The following is a 15288-nucleotide window of genomic DNA, read 5'->3' as shown; positions in this document are numbered from 1 at the left end:
GGCATTACCATCACTGAATCCCCCACTATCAACATCCTGGGGGTTACCATTGATCAGAAACTGAACTGGACTAGCCATATAAATACTGTGGCTACAAGAGCAGGTCAAAGGCTAGGAATCGTGCAGCAGTTCAAGAAGGCAGCTCAGCACCACTTTCTCAAGGGCAACTACGGATGGGCAATAAAATGCTGGCCCAGTCAGTGAAGCCCACATCCGGTGAATGAATAAAAAAAAATTGCTGGAATCCATTATTAAGGAGGTCATAGCAGGATATTTAGAAAATCATAATGTGATCAAGCAGAGTCAACATGGGTTTGTGAAAAGGCAATCGTGTTTCACGAATTTATTAGAGTTTTTTTGAAGAAATAACAAGCAAGGTGGATAAAGGGGAACCAGTAGATGTGGTGTACTTGGAATTCCAAAAGACATTTGATAAGGTTCCATATCAAAGGTTACTACACAAAATAAGATTACATGGTGTAGGGGTAACATATTGGCATGGATAAAAGATTGGTTGGCAAAGAGGAAGGAGAGAGTAGGGATAAATGGGTCTTTTTTGGGTTGCAAGGCTGTGAAAAGTGGAGTGCCAAAGGAATCAGTGCTGGGGTCTCAACTATTTACAATCTATATTAATGATTTGGATGGAGAGACTGAATATATGATAGCGAAATTTGCCGATGACATCAAGATAGGTAGGAAAGTAAGTTGCCAAGACAAGGTAGAGAGTCTGCAAAGGGATATAGACAGTTTAAATTAGTGGGCAAAAATTTGGCAGATGAAGTTTAATGTGGGAAAATGTGAACTTATCCACTTTATTTGAAAAAAGATATATTGCGTGAGAAGAAGTTCAGAGAAGGCTCATTTGACTCATTCTTGGGATGAGGGGCTTATCTTATGAAGAAAGGTTATACAGGTTGGGCCAATACCCATTGGAGTTGAGAAAAATGCAAAGTGATCTTATTGAAACAAATAAGATCGTGAGGGGATTTGATAGGGTAGATACCGAGAGAGAGTATGTTTCCTCTTGTGGGAGAGACTTGAACTAGGGGACACAGTTTAAGAATAAGAAGTCTACCGTTTATGACGGAGATTAGGAGAATTTCTTTCTCTCAGAGGGTAGTTAGTATGTGGAACTCTCTTCCCCAGAAAGCAGTGGAGGCTGGGTCATCACATTTATTCAAGGCAGATTTAGACAGATTTCTGATCGACAAGGGAGTCAAGGGTTATGGAGGGCAGATGGCAAAGTGGAGTTGAGACGCAAACAGATCAACCATGATCCCTTTGAATGGCAGAGCAAGCTTGAAGGACTGAATGGCCTGCTCCTGCTCCCTATCTTCCTATAAAGAGGAAGAGGATAATTAAAGGAGGATTATGGCCTATTGGGGATCAAAATGGGAGCCAGTGTGTGAAGACAGAAGACGTGGACATGGTTCTCTTCACATAAGAGGGAGACAATTGTAGTTGTAGTTAAGGAGTGTAAAATATTGGATCATATAACCATTTTGAGAGAGGAAATATTAAAGGTTTAGCATCTTGGCCTCCACCTCCCAATGTTCAATTTTGAACAATTCTTGTTCAAAAAAGGGTGTAAGGATAAACCCAGCAACTATAGATTGGTCAGTTCAACCTGGATGGTAAGAAAGCATTTAGAAATGATTTTTTTTATTCATTCATGGGATGTGGACGTTTCTGGCCTGGCCAGCATTTATTGCCCATCCCTAATTGCCCTTGAGAAGGTGGTGGTGAGCTGCTTTCTTGAACTGCTGCAGTCCATGTGGTGTAGGTACACCCACAGTGCTGTTAGGAAGGGAGTTCCAGGATTTTGATCCAGTGAGAGTGAAGGCGTGGCGATATATTTCCAAGTCGGTATGGTGTGTGGCTTGGGCGGGAACTTGCAGGTGGTGGAATTTCCAAGCATCTGCTGCCATTGTCCTTCTAGGTGGGACTGCAGGAAGACATCAATGAATTGGTCAGTTAGGCAGGAAAGTGGGAAATGAAATTCAATCTAGAGAAGTACGAGGTAATGCATTTGGGGAGGACAAACAAGACAGGGGAGTACACAATATATGGTAGGATGCTGAGGTGTAGAGGAACAAAGGCACTTGCAGCACGTGTCCACAGATCCTGAAGGTAACAGGACAGCTAGATAAGGTGGTTAAGAAGGCATACACAATCTTTTCCTTTATTAGCTGAGGAATGGAAGAGCAGGGAGGTTATGCTAGAACTGCGTAAAACACTAGTTAGGTCACAGCTAGAGTACAGTGTACAATTATGGTCACTGCATTACAGGAAAGGTGTGATTGCACTATAAAGGATAGAGGCAATTTAAGCAAATGTTGCCAGGAGTTGAGAATTTTAGCTTTGAGAAAAGATTGAATAGGCTGGGATTGTTTTCTTTGGAATAGAGAAAGCTGAGGGGAAATTTTGTTTAGGTGTATAAAATCATAAGGGACATAGGAATGCATAGAAAGGATCTATTTCCCTTAGCAGAGAAGTCAATAACTAGGGTCATAAACTTAAAGTAATTGGCAGAAAGCGTAGTGGGGAGTTGAGGAGAAATTATTTTTCTGGTCCCTCCAATTGACAGATAAATAATGCTCTGACAGACCACAGATCTCAGGATACAAACTATCAATCGGGTTTATTAGCAGATAGAATTATAAACAGAAACAAACCAAACACAGCAGAGTTCACTACCTTACAATTGTTAACCCTTGATTTCTCACCAGTACTTTAAACTGATTACAAAATTAATAAGTCTCTTGTAACTTTAATAATTTGCTTGTGAATTGCACCAAACATATATGTGAGGAGAAGGTTATGCATGAAATCAAATATCAGTGGAGTGTTTGCACTAGTCTGGAGAAACACAAATTCACTAAAGAAACCTCTCTTTACTTTGAAAGCTTAACTGAGGCAAATAAAATATATATTTCACAATTAAATACAGCTGTCAACTACAGAAGGATTTAAAGGCATTAAACTGGTTGCCCCATTTTCCTGATATAATGTTACATCAGAGAAACAATGCAACTCATGCAGAACAAGATCAGATCTCCCTCCTCCCACACCCATAGATTATCAATCTCGGACTATTAGATCTGTCTCCTCACAAATAGGTAATCAATATAAACATTTCTGTCACATCTGTGAACTTGCCAACTTACGCTCTTTAAGCTGTCCACCTAGATAGAGGTGCTTCATCTATCAGAAAGCAAAATACTGCAGATGCTGGAAATCTGAAAGAAAAACAAAAATGCTAGAAAAACTCAGCAGGTCTGCAGCATCTGTGGAGAGGGAAATAAAGTTAACGTGAACTATGTTTCTCTCTCCACTGATGCTGCCAGACCTGCTGAGTTTTTCAGCATTTTTTGTTTTTATTTTTGATTCATATATCTACACTTTTTAAGTGGCTTTGGCAAAAAAATCAAACAATTTGTATTTCAGGTATTCACGGATAAGCTGTTTGCAGCAAGCACCCATCAAACTCCAGTAGCATGATCACCAGTCACTAAAATTCCAGAGTGAAGTGTAATAATGTAGAGTCTCTTATGAGTTGATTCATCATATCTCTTTTTCCACTGACAGCTAGTGTAGGAAGCACTATCTCACTCACCGACTACTACTTTTCCTTTCCAAACATGTGCTTAATTATAGAAAAGCAAAATACTGTGAATGCTGAAAATCCAAAATAGAAACAGAAAATGTTGGAAATACACAGCCGGACAAGCAGCATCAGTGGAGAGAGAACCAGAGTTAACATTTCAGATCAATAGAACTGGAAAAAGTTAGAAATGTAACAAGTTTTAAGCAAATACAAAGGTGGGAAAAGATGAGGAGGAGAGAAAAGGAGAGTCTGTGATAGGCTGGAAGGCAGGAGAAATTAGTAGCAATGTGATAAGTAAAGAAACAAAAGATGGGTCTAGAGGAGGTGTGAATGGCAACAGCAGAATCAAATCAGGACCAAGAGATTGATTAAGAAGGGAAAACTAGAGTATGAGAGTAAACTTGAAAGAAACATAAAAACAGACTGTAAAAGCTTCTATAAGTATGTAAAAAGAAAAAGATTAGTGAAGACAAATGTAGGTCCCCTACAGTCCGAAACGGAAGAATTTACAATAGAGAACAAGGAAATGGCATAGCACTCAAACAACTACTTTAGTTCTGTCTTCACGGAGGAAGACAAATAACTTCCCAGAAATGCTAGGGAACCAAGGGTCTAGTGAGAAGGAGGAATTGAAGGAAATTAGTATTGCTAAAACAATAGTGCTGGAGAAATTAATGGGGCTGAAAGCTGAAAAATCTCCAGGGCCTGATAATCTACATCCCAGGGTATTAAAGGAGGTGGCCATGGAAATAGTGGGTGCTCTGGCTGTCCTTTTCCAAAATTCTGTAGATTCTGGAACAGTCCCGGCAAATTGGAGGGTGGCAAATGTAACCCCACTATTAAAAAGGTGGGGGGGGAGGGGAGAGAGAGAGAGAGAGAGAAAACAGTGAATTACAGACCAGTTGGCCTAACATTAATAGTAGGGAAAATATTCGAGTCTATTATAAAGGATATGATAACAGGACACTTAGAAAATATCAACGGGATTAGACAAAGTCAACATGGGTTCATGAAAGGGAAATCATGTTTGACAAACCTAATGGAGTTTTTTGAGGACGTAACTAGCAGAATAGATAAGGGAGAACTAGTGAATGTGGTGTATTTGGATTTTCAGGTTAGCGTGTAAAATTAAAGCACATAGGATTGGGGGTAATATATTAGCATTGATTGAGAATTGCTTAGCAGACAGGAAAGAGAATAGGAATAAATGGGGTTTTTTGGAGTGGCAGGCGGTGACTAATGGGGTAATGGAGGGATCAGTGCTTGGGTCCCAGTTATTCACAATATATATCAATGATTTGGATGAGGGAACCAAATGTAATATTTCCAACAAAAAACTACTGTGGATGCTGGAAATCCAAAACAAAAACAGAATTACCTGGAAAAACTTAGCAGGTCTGGCAGCATCGGCGGAGAAGAAAAGAGTCGATGTTTCGAGTCCACATGACCCTTCAACAGAACTGAGTATAGTTAGGAGAGGGGTGAAATATAAGCTGGTTTAAGGTGGGGGGCGGGGTGAGAGAAGTTGAGGGTGGGGTGGTTGTAGGGACAAGCAAGCAGTGATAGGAGCAGATAATCAAAAGATGTCACAGACAAAAGGATCAAAGAGGTGTTGAAGGTGGTGATATTATCTAAGAAAAGTGCTAATTAAGAATGGATGGCAGGACATTCAAGGTACAGCTCTAGTGGGGGCGGGGTGGAAAGACTGACAAGGTATTAGTTGTAGATTTAAAAATAATGGAAATAGGTGGGAAAAGAAAAATTTATATAAATTATTGAAAAAAACAAAAGGGAGGGGGAAGAAACGGGGTGGGGATGAAGGGAGGGAGTTTAAGATCTAAAGTTGTTGAATTCAATATTCAGCCCGGAAGGCTATAAAGTGCCTAGTCGGAAGATGAGGTGCTGTTCCTCCAGTTTGCGTTGGGCTTCACTGGAACAATGCAGCAAGCCAAGGACAGACATGTGGGCAAGAGAGCAGGGTGGAGTGTTAAAATAGCAAGCGACAGGGAGGTTTGGGTCTTTCTTGCGGACAGACCGCAGGTGTTCTGCAAAGCGGTCGCCCAGTTTGCGTTTGGTCTCTCCAATGTAGAGGAGACCGCATTGGGAGCAACGAATGCAGTAGACTAAGTTAGGGGAAATGCAAGTGAAATGTTGCTTCACTTGAAAGGAGTGTTTGGGCCCTTGGACGGTGAGGAGAGAGGAAGTGAAGGGGCAGGTGTTGCATCTTCTGCTTGGGCATGGGGAGGTGCCATAGGTGGGGGTTGAGGAGTAGGGGGTGATGGAGGAGTGGACCAGGGTGTCCCAGAGGGAACGATCCCTACGGAATGCCGCCGGGGGGGTGAAGGGAAGATGTGTTTGGTGGTGGCATCGTGCTGGAGTTGGCGGAAAAGGCGGAGGATGATCCTTTGAATGCGGAGGCTGGTGGGGTGATAAGTGAGGACAAGGGGGACCCTATCATGTTTCTGGGAGGGAGGAGAAGGCGTGAGGGCAGATGCGCGGGAGATGGGCCGGAGATGGTTGAGGACCCTGTCAACGACCATCTGGTCCTCTCACCCATTCTAATCTGTCTCTCTCTGAACTTACTGCACTCCGTTCTCTCAGATCCAACCCCAACATTGTCATCAAACCCACTGACAAGGGTGGTGCTGTTGTTGTCTGGCGCACTGATCTCTACCTCGCGCAGGCTGAGCCTCAAATCGCAGACACTTCCTCCTACCTCTTCCTGGACCATGACCCCACCACGGAACATCAAGCCATTGTTTCCAGGACTGTCACTGACCTCACCTCCTCTGGAGATCTTCCTCCCACAGCTTCCAACCTGATAGTCGCCCAACCTCGGACGGCCCGCTTCTACCTCCTACCCAGAATCCACAAACAGAACCGTCCCGGCAGACCGATCGTGTCAGCCTGTTCCTGCCCCACGGAACTCATTTCTCGTTATCTTGACTCCTTTCTCTCTCCCCTTGTCCAGTCCCTTCCCACCTACATCCGTGTTTCCTCTGACACTTTACGTTACATCAACAATTTCCAGTTCCCTGGCCCCAACTGCTTCCTCTTCACCATGGATGTCCAATCCCTCTACACCTCCATCCCCCACCAGGATGGTCTGAGGGCCCTTAGCTTCTTCCTTGAACAGAGGCCCCAACAATCCCCATCCACCACTACTCTCCTCCGTCTGGCTGAACTTGTTCTCACACTGAACAATTTCTCCTTTAACTCCTCTCACTTCCTCCAAATAAAAGGTGTGGCTATGGGTACCCGCATGGGCCCCAGCTATGCCTGTCTCTTTATAGGGTATGTGGAACATTCCTTGTTCCAGTCCTACTCCGGCCCCGTCCCACAACTCTTTCTCCGGTACATCGATGATTACTTCGGTGCTGCTTCATGCTCTCGTCGGGACCTGGAAAAATTTATTAATTTTGCTTCCAATTTCCACCCCTCCATCATTTTCACATGGTCCATCTCTGACACTTCCCTTCCCTTCCTTGACCTCTCTGTCTCAATTTCTGATGATAGACTGTCCACCAATATCCATTACAAGCCTACCGACTCCCACAGCTACCTCGACTACAGTTCCTCACACCCCGCTTCCTGTAAGGACTCCATCCTATTCTCTCAGTTCCTTCGCCTCCGTCGCATCTGTTCTGACGATGCTACCTTCAAAAACAGTTCCTCTGACATGTCCTCCTTCTTCCTTAACCGAGGTTTTCCACCCACGGTCGTTGACAGGGCCCTCAACTGTGTCCGGCCCATCTCCCGCGCATCCGCCCTCACGCCTTCTCCTCCCTCCCAGAAACATGATAGGGTCCCCCTTGTCCTCACTTATCACCCCACCAGCCTCCGCATTCAAAGGATCATCCTCTGCCTTTTCCGCCAACTCCAGCATGATGCCACCACCAAACACATCTTCCCTTCACCCCCCCCCAGCGGCATTCCCGTAGGGATCGTTCCCTCCGGGACACCCTGGTCCACTCCTCCATCACCCCCTACTCCTCAACCCCCACCTATGGCACCTCCCCATGCCCAAGCAGAAGATGCAACACCTGCCCCTTCACTTCCTCTCTCCTCACCGTCCAAGGGCCCAAACACTCCTTTCAAGTGAAACAACATTTCACTTGCATTTCCCCTAACTTAGTCTACTGCATTCGTTGCTCCCAATGCGGTCTCCTCTACATTGGAGAGACCAAACGCAAACTGGGCGACCGCTTTGCAGAACACCTGCGGTCTGTCCGCAAGAAAGACCCAAACCTCCCTGTCGCTTGCTATTTTAACACTCCACCCTGCTCTCTTGCCCGCATGTCTGTCCTTGGCTTGCTGCATTGTTCCAGTGAAGCCCAATGCAAACTGGAGGAACAGCACCTCATCTTCCGACTAGGCACTTTACAGCCTTCCGGGCTGAATATTGAATTCAACAACTTTAGATCTTAAACTCCCTCCCTTCATCCCCACCCCGTTTCTTCCCCCTCCCTTTTGTTTTTTCCAATAATTTATATAGATTTTTCTTTTCCCACCTATTTCCATTATTTTTAAATCTACAACTAATACCTTGTCAGTCTTTCCACCCCACTCCCACTAGAGCTGTACCTTGAGTGTCCTGCCAACCATTCTTAATTAGCACTTTTCTTAGATAATATCACCACCTTCAACACCTCTTTGATCCTTTTGTCTGTGACATCTTTTGATTATCTGCTCCTATCACTGCTTGCTTGTCCCTACAACCACCCCACCCTCAACTTCTCTCCCCCCGCCCCCCGCCCCCCACCTTAAACCAGCTTATATTTCACCCCTCTCCTAACTATACTCAGTTCTGTTGAAGGGTCATGTGGACTCGAAACGGCGACTCTTTCCTTCTCCGCCGATGCTGCCAGACCTGCTGAGTTTTTCCAGGTAATTCTGTTTTTGTTTTGTAATATTTCCAAGTTTGCTGACGACACAAAACTAAGTGGGAATGTGAGCCGCGAGGAGGGTGTTGAGAGGCTTCAAGGCAATCTAGACAGGTCGAGTGAGCGGGCAAACACAAGCCAAATGCAGTATAACGTGGATAAGTGTGAAGTTATTCACTTTGGTAGGTAAAAACAGAATGGCAGAGTATTATTTAAATGGTGATAGATTGGGAAATGTTGATGTACAAAGAGACCTGGGTGTCATTGTACACTGATCACTGAAAGCAAGCATGCAGATGCAGTAAGCAGTTAAGAAGACAACTGGTATGTTGGCCTTCATTACAAGAAAACTTGAGTACAGGAGCAAGGATGTCTTACTGCAGCTTTAAAGGGCCTTGGTGAGACCCCACCTGGAGTAGTGTGCGCAGTTTTGGTCTCCTTACCTAAGAAAGGATATACTTGCCATAGAGGGAGTGCAGCAAAGGTTCACCAGACTCATTCCTGGGGTTTCAGGATTGTCATATAAGGAGAGATTAGGCCAACTAGGCTTGTATTTACATGTTTAGAAGAATGAAAGGGGATCTCATTGAAACGTACAAAATTCTGACAGGGATGGACACTCTGGTTAAAGGGATGATGTTTCCTCTGGCTGGGGGTTTCTAAAACAAGGGTTCACAGTCTAAGGATACGAGGTCGGCCATCTAGGACTGAGATGAGGAGAAACTTCTTCACTCAGAGGGTGATGAACCTGTGGAATTCTCTACCACAGGATGCTGTGGAGGCCAAGTCACTGAATATATTTAAGAAGGAAATAGATAGATTTCTGAACTCAAGGCATCAAGAGGTATGGAGAGATCAGGAATATGGCGTTGAGATAGAGGATCAGCTATGATCATATTGAATGGTGGAGCAGGTTTGAAGGGCTGAATGGCCTACTCCTGCTCCTATTTTCTATGTTTCAAATTGATTTTATTATTTTTATCCTTTTGTTTCTTTCATTCTCAGGCCCACTGTCAATCCCCAAGCCTAGCGTTACTCCCGGGCCTCTCTTCTGGCTCCTCCCCTGATTAAAAAAATATTTTTATTATCCCTTTCTCCTTAAGATTTTGCTCTTTATCATGCTTTAAAATCCGCATAGAAAGAAAAGCTACAACATAAAACAGGCCATGTGGTACAACCAGTCCATGTCACATGAGCAAATAGTTCTAATCACATTTACCCATTCTGTTCCCATATCCCTCCTCCCCTTCTCCTTTGTCCCACCTATCCAATCTGATCTGGAATGTTAGACAGTTTCTGTTCCAACCACAAACCCTGGGGTTGAATTCCACAGTTTCATAGCTATGAAAATGTTTCTCCTGCCCTCTGTTCTAGATCTTTAATAGGGTTAAAGTAAACAGATTGACAAAAGAACCAGAAGCGATATGAGGAAAACCTATTTATAGATTGAGTGGTTAGGATTTGGAATGTACTGCCTGATAAGGTGGTGGAAACAGATTCAATTGTAACTGTCAGAAGGGAGCTGATAAATACTTGAAAGAGGAAAAATTGCAGGTATAAGGGGGGATAGTGGGATGTGGGTTGCTTCTTGAAAGATTCGGTGCAGATTCGATGAGCCAGATAGCTCTTTCTGTGCTGTATAATTCTATGATTGCATGATTCTATTTCATCTGTTTTAATTTAATGGGGAAAAGATTTTCCACCCAGAAGGTGGTTGGAGTCTGGAACGAACTTCCTGAGGTGGAGGCAGGTTCAATCGAGGTATTCAAAAGAGAATTGGACGGCTATTTGAAAAGAAAGAATGTGCAACGTTACGGGGATAAGGCATGGGAGTGGAACTAGGTCAAATGCTCTTGCAGAGAAACAGTGCAGACTCGATGGGCCAAATGGCCTCCTTCTGCACTGGAAAGATTCTGTGATTGTGTAATCTCATATCAATAGCTCCTCATTCTAGACCCTCAACCACTAAACACACTCTGTGTCTGTGGGAAGGAAACTGAGTGAGGTATGTTGTCCCTGGATACAGTATTTCCTTGCAGTCCCAGGCTTTCCTCCAGGGCAACTCCCTCTGCTGGTCCAGATTTGCATTTACACCATGCTTTACCAGATCTTCCAGCAAAGCTTCAAATCACTTGACATGAATTAAGTTCCCAGGGCAGGGAGGGGTTTGGGGGGTAGGGGTAGGGATGGGGGCATGGAGACAAGCGGTAGCATAGCAGTAATGTCACTGGTCTAGTAATCCAGAGGCTCAGGCAGATACCCTTAGGATACAGGTTCAGGAATTTAAATTCAATTAATAAATCTAGAATATAAAGCTAGTCTCAGTACCAGCTGAACATGAAACTATCATAAATTGGCATAAAGGCCCATCTGGCTCTCTAATGCCCTCAGGAAATCAGCCATCCTTACCTGGTCTGGCCTACATGTGACTCCAGACTTACAGCAATATAGCTGACTCTTAATGTACTCTGAAATGGCCAGACAAGCCACTCAGTTCAAGGGCAATTAGAGATGGGCAACAAATGCTGGCCTTGCCAGTGACACCCACATCCCAAGAAAGAATAAATTTTTAAAAATGAAGTTTTTATATGTATCACTGTTATGCAAGTGAATGCAGCACAGCAAGTTTCACACATAAGGATGTGATAAATGACTGGTTAATTTGCTTTACTAGTCTTTGTTGAGTGAGGAATGTTGGCTCAAGACACTGGGAGACTTCCTCAGCTCTTCATTGGGTTCTTTGAACAGCACCATTCACCTGAGCTTGCAGATGGGGCATCAGTTTGACATCCCATTCATTTCCACAGGTTCTACTAAATCTAGGTCAGTCACAGAGGGAATTAGAGATACTCTTGCAGGATTTAGGAGAAGGAGCTGTAACTGGAGATAAAGCTCCAATGTGGGGAATGCACCAACATTGGCTTGATGGGTCAAATGGCCTCTTTTAGTGCTGTAATTTCTCTAGTTCTATTGTTTTGATTTTACATCTCTTTCAACAAGCTTGCTTTAATTTCTTTGTCACATTGGCAAGACATTGAAATTCCTTCCTGATCAGGATGTATTGTACTCCACAGGAATTCCACCAATAGGGAACCAGTTAAAATTTTAAAACAAAAACAGAAATACCTGGAAAAACTCAGCAGGTTTGGCAGCATCAGCGGAGTTGACGTTTCGAGTCCTCATGACCCTACAACAGAACTAAGTAAAGATAGGAGAGGGGTGAAATATAAGCTGGTTTAAGGTGGTGGTGGTGGGGGGGATGGGGGGGGGGTGGGGGGAGAAGTGGGGGGGGTGGTTGTAGGGACAAGCAAGCAGTGATAGGAGCGGATAACCAAAAGATGTCACAGACAAAAGAACAAAGAGGTGTTGAAGGTGGTGATATTATCTAAAAGAATGTGCTAATTAAGAATGGATAGCAGGACAGGCAAGGTACAGATAGTTCTGGTGGGGGTGGGGCGAAATAAGACTAAAAGGGCATAAAAGGTATAGGTTTAAAAATAATGGAAATAGGTGGGAAAAGAAAAATCTATATAAATTATTGGAAAAAACAAAAGGGAGGGGGAAGAAACGGAAAGGGGGTGGGGATGGAGGAGGGAGTTCAAGATCTAAAGTTCTTGAACTCAATATTCAGTCCGGAAGGCTGTAAAGTGCCTAGTCGGAAGATGAGGTGCTGTTCCTCCAGTTTGCGTCGAGCTTCACTGGAACAATGCAGCAAGCCAAGGACAGACATGTGGGCAAGAGAGCAGGGTGGAGTGTTAAAATGGCAAGCGACAGGGAGGTCTGGGTCATTCTTGCAGACAGACCGAAGGTGTTCTGCAAAGCGGCCGCCCAATCTGCGTTTGGTCTCTCCAATGTAGAGGAAACCGCATTGGGAGCAACGAATGCAGTAGACTAAGTTAGGGGAAATGCAAGTGAAATGCTGCTTCACTTGAAAGGAGTGTTTGGGCCCTTGGACAGTGAGGAGAGAGGAAGTGAAGGGCAGGTGTTGCATATTTTGCGTATGCATGGGGAGGTGCTGTAGGTGGGGGTTGAGGAGGAGGGGGTGATGGAGGAGTGGACCAGGGTGTCACGGAGGGAACGATCCCTACGGAATGCCGCCGGGGGGGTGGTGAAGGGAAGATGTGTTTGGTGGTGGCATCATGCTGGAGTTGGCGGAAATGGCGGAGGATGATCCTTTGAATGCAGAGGCTGGTGGGGTGATAAGTGAGGACAAGGGGGACCCTATCATGTTTCTGGGAGGGAGGAGAAGGCGTGAGGGCGGATGTGCGGGAGATGGGCCGGACACGGTTGAGGGCCCTGTCAACTACCGTGGGTGGAAAACCTTGGTTAACGAAGAAGGAGGACATGTTAGAGGAACTGTTTTTGAAGGTAGCATCATCAGAACAGATGCGACGGAGGCGAAGGAACTGAGAGAATGGGATGGAGTCCTTACAGGAAGCGGGGTGTGAGGAGCTGTAGTCGAGGTAGCTGTGGGAGTCGGTAGGCTTGTAATGGATATTGGTGGACAGTCTATCACCAGAAATTGAGACAGAGAGGTCAAGGAAGGGAAGGGAAGTGTCAGAGATGGACCATGTGAAAATGATGGAGGGGTGGAGATTGGAAGCAAAATTAATAAATTTTTCCAGGTGCCGATGAGAGCATGAAGCCGCACCGAAGTAATCATCGATGTACCGGAGAAAGAGTTGTGGGAGGGGGCCAGAGTAGGACTGGAACAAGGAATGTTCCACATACCCCATAAAGAGACAGGCATAACTGGGGCCCATGCAAGTACCCATAGCCACACCTTTTATTTGGAGGAAGTGAGAGGAGTTAAAGGAGAAATTGTTCAGTGTGAGAACAAGTTCAGCCAGACGGAGGAGAGTAGTGGTGGATGACGATTGTTTGGGCCTCTGTTCAAGGAAGAAGCTGAGAGCCCTCAGACCATCCTGGTAGGGGATGGAGGTATAGAGGGTTTGGATGTCCATGGTGAAGAGGAGGCGGTTGGAGCCAGGGAACTGGAAATTATTGACGTGACGTAAGGTGTCAGAGGAATCACGGATGTAAGTGGGAAGGGACTGGACAAGGGGAGAGAGAAGGGAGCCAAGATAACGAGAAATGAGTTCCGTGGGGCAGGAACAGGCTGACACGATCGGTCTGCCGGGACAGTCCTGTTTGTGGATTTTGGGTAGGAGGTAGAAGCGGGCCGTCCAAGATTGGGCGACTATCAGGTTGGAAGCTGTGGGAGGAAGATCTCCAGATGATGTAGAATCTGTGTGGGTAGAGTTGAGGAACCGCAAAGGTTAAAAACCATAATGGGAGTTATGTACAGGCCTCCGAACAGTAGTCAGGATGTGGGGCACAAGATACACCAAGAGATAGAAAAGGCGTGTAAGAAAGGCAAGGTTACAGTGATCATGGGGGATTTCAATATGCAAGTAGACTGGGAAAATCAGGTTGGTAGTGGATCCCAAGAAAAGGAATTTGTGGAATGTCTACGAGATGGCTTTTTGGAGCAGCTTGTGGTGGAGCCCACTAGGGAACAGGCAATTCTAGATTTAGTGATGTGTAATGAGGCAGATTTGATAAGGGAGCTTAAGGTGAAGGAACCTTAGGAGGAAGTGACCATAATATGATAGAATTTACCCTGCAATTTGAGAGGAAAAAGCTGGAATCAGATGTAACGGTATTACAGCTGAATAAAGGCAACTACAGAGGCATGAGGGAGGAGCTAGCCAGAATTGACTGGGAGATGAGCCTAGCAGGAAAAACAGTGGAACAACAATGGCAGGAGTTTCTGGGAGTAATTTGGGAGACACAGCAAAAATTCATCCCTAGGAAGAAGCATACTAAAGGGAGGACGAGGCAACCATGGCTGACAAGGGAAGTCAGGGACAGCATAAAAACTAAAGAGAAAGCATACAATGCGGCGAAGAGCAGTGGGAAACCAGGGGATTGGGAAGCCTACAAAGACCAACAGAGGACAACTAAAAAAGAAATAAGGAGGGAGAAGATTAAATATGAGAGTAAACTAGCTAGTAATATAAAAGAAGATTGCAAGATTTTTTATAGATATATAAAGGGTAAGAGAGAGGCAAAAGTGGACATTGGGCCGCTGGAAAATGATGCTGGAGAAGTAGTGGTGGGGAACAAAGAAATGGTGGAGGAAATGAATAGGTACTTTGCATCAGTCTTCATGGTGGAAGACACGAGTAACATCCCCAAAATTCAAGAGAGTCGGGGGGCAGAGTTGAGTATGGTGGCCATTACCAAGGAGAAGGTGCTAGGAAAACTGAAAGGTCTGAAGGTGGATAAATCACCTGGACCAGATGGATTACACCCCAGAGTTCTGAAGGAGATAGCTGAAGAGATAGTAGGGGCGTTAGTGGTGATCTTTCAGGAATCACTGGAGTCAGGGAGGGTCCCAGAGGACTGGAAAATCACTAATGTAACCCCCTGTTTAAGAAGGAAGTGAGGCAAAAGACGGGAAATTACAGGCCGATTAGCCTGACCTCAGTTGTTGGTAAGATTTTAGAGTCCATTATTAAGGATGAGTTTTCAGAATACTTGGAAGTGCATGGTAAAATAGGGCAAAGTCAGCATGGTTTCATCAAGTGGAGGTCATGCCTGATAAATCTGTTAGAATTCTTTGAGGAGGTAACGAGTAAGTTCGACAAAGGAGAGCCAATGGATGTTATCTACTTGGACTTCCAGAAGGCCTTTGACAAGGTGCCGCACAGGAGGCTGCTCAGTAAGATAAGAGCGCATGGTGTGAGAGGCAAGGTACTAGCATGGATAGGAGATTGGCTGTCTGGCAGGAGG

This window comes from Cetorhinus maximus, chromosome 15 (assembly GCF_964194155.1).
Source record: "Cetorhinus maximus chromosome 15, sCetMax3.hap1.1, whole genome shotgun sequence".
NCBI classification, from domain to species: Eukaryota; Metazoa; Chordata; class Chondrichthyes; order Lamniformes; family Cetorhinidae; genus Cetorhinus; species Cetorhinus maximus.
This window is presented reverse-complemented; position numbering follows the sequence as displayed.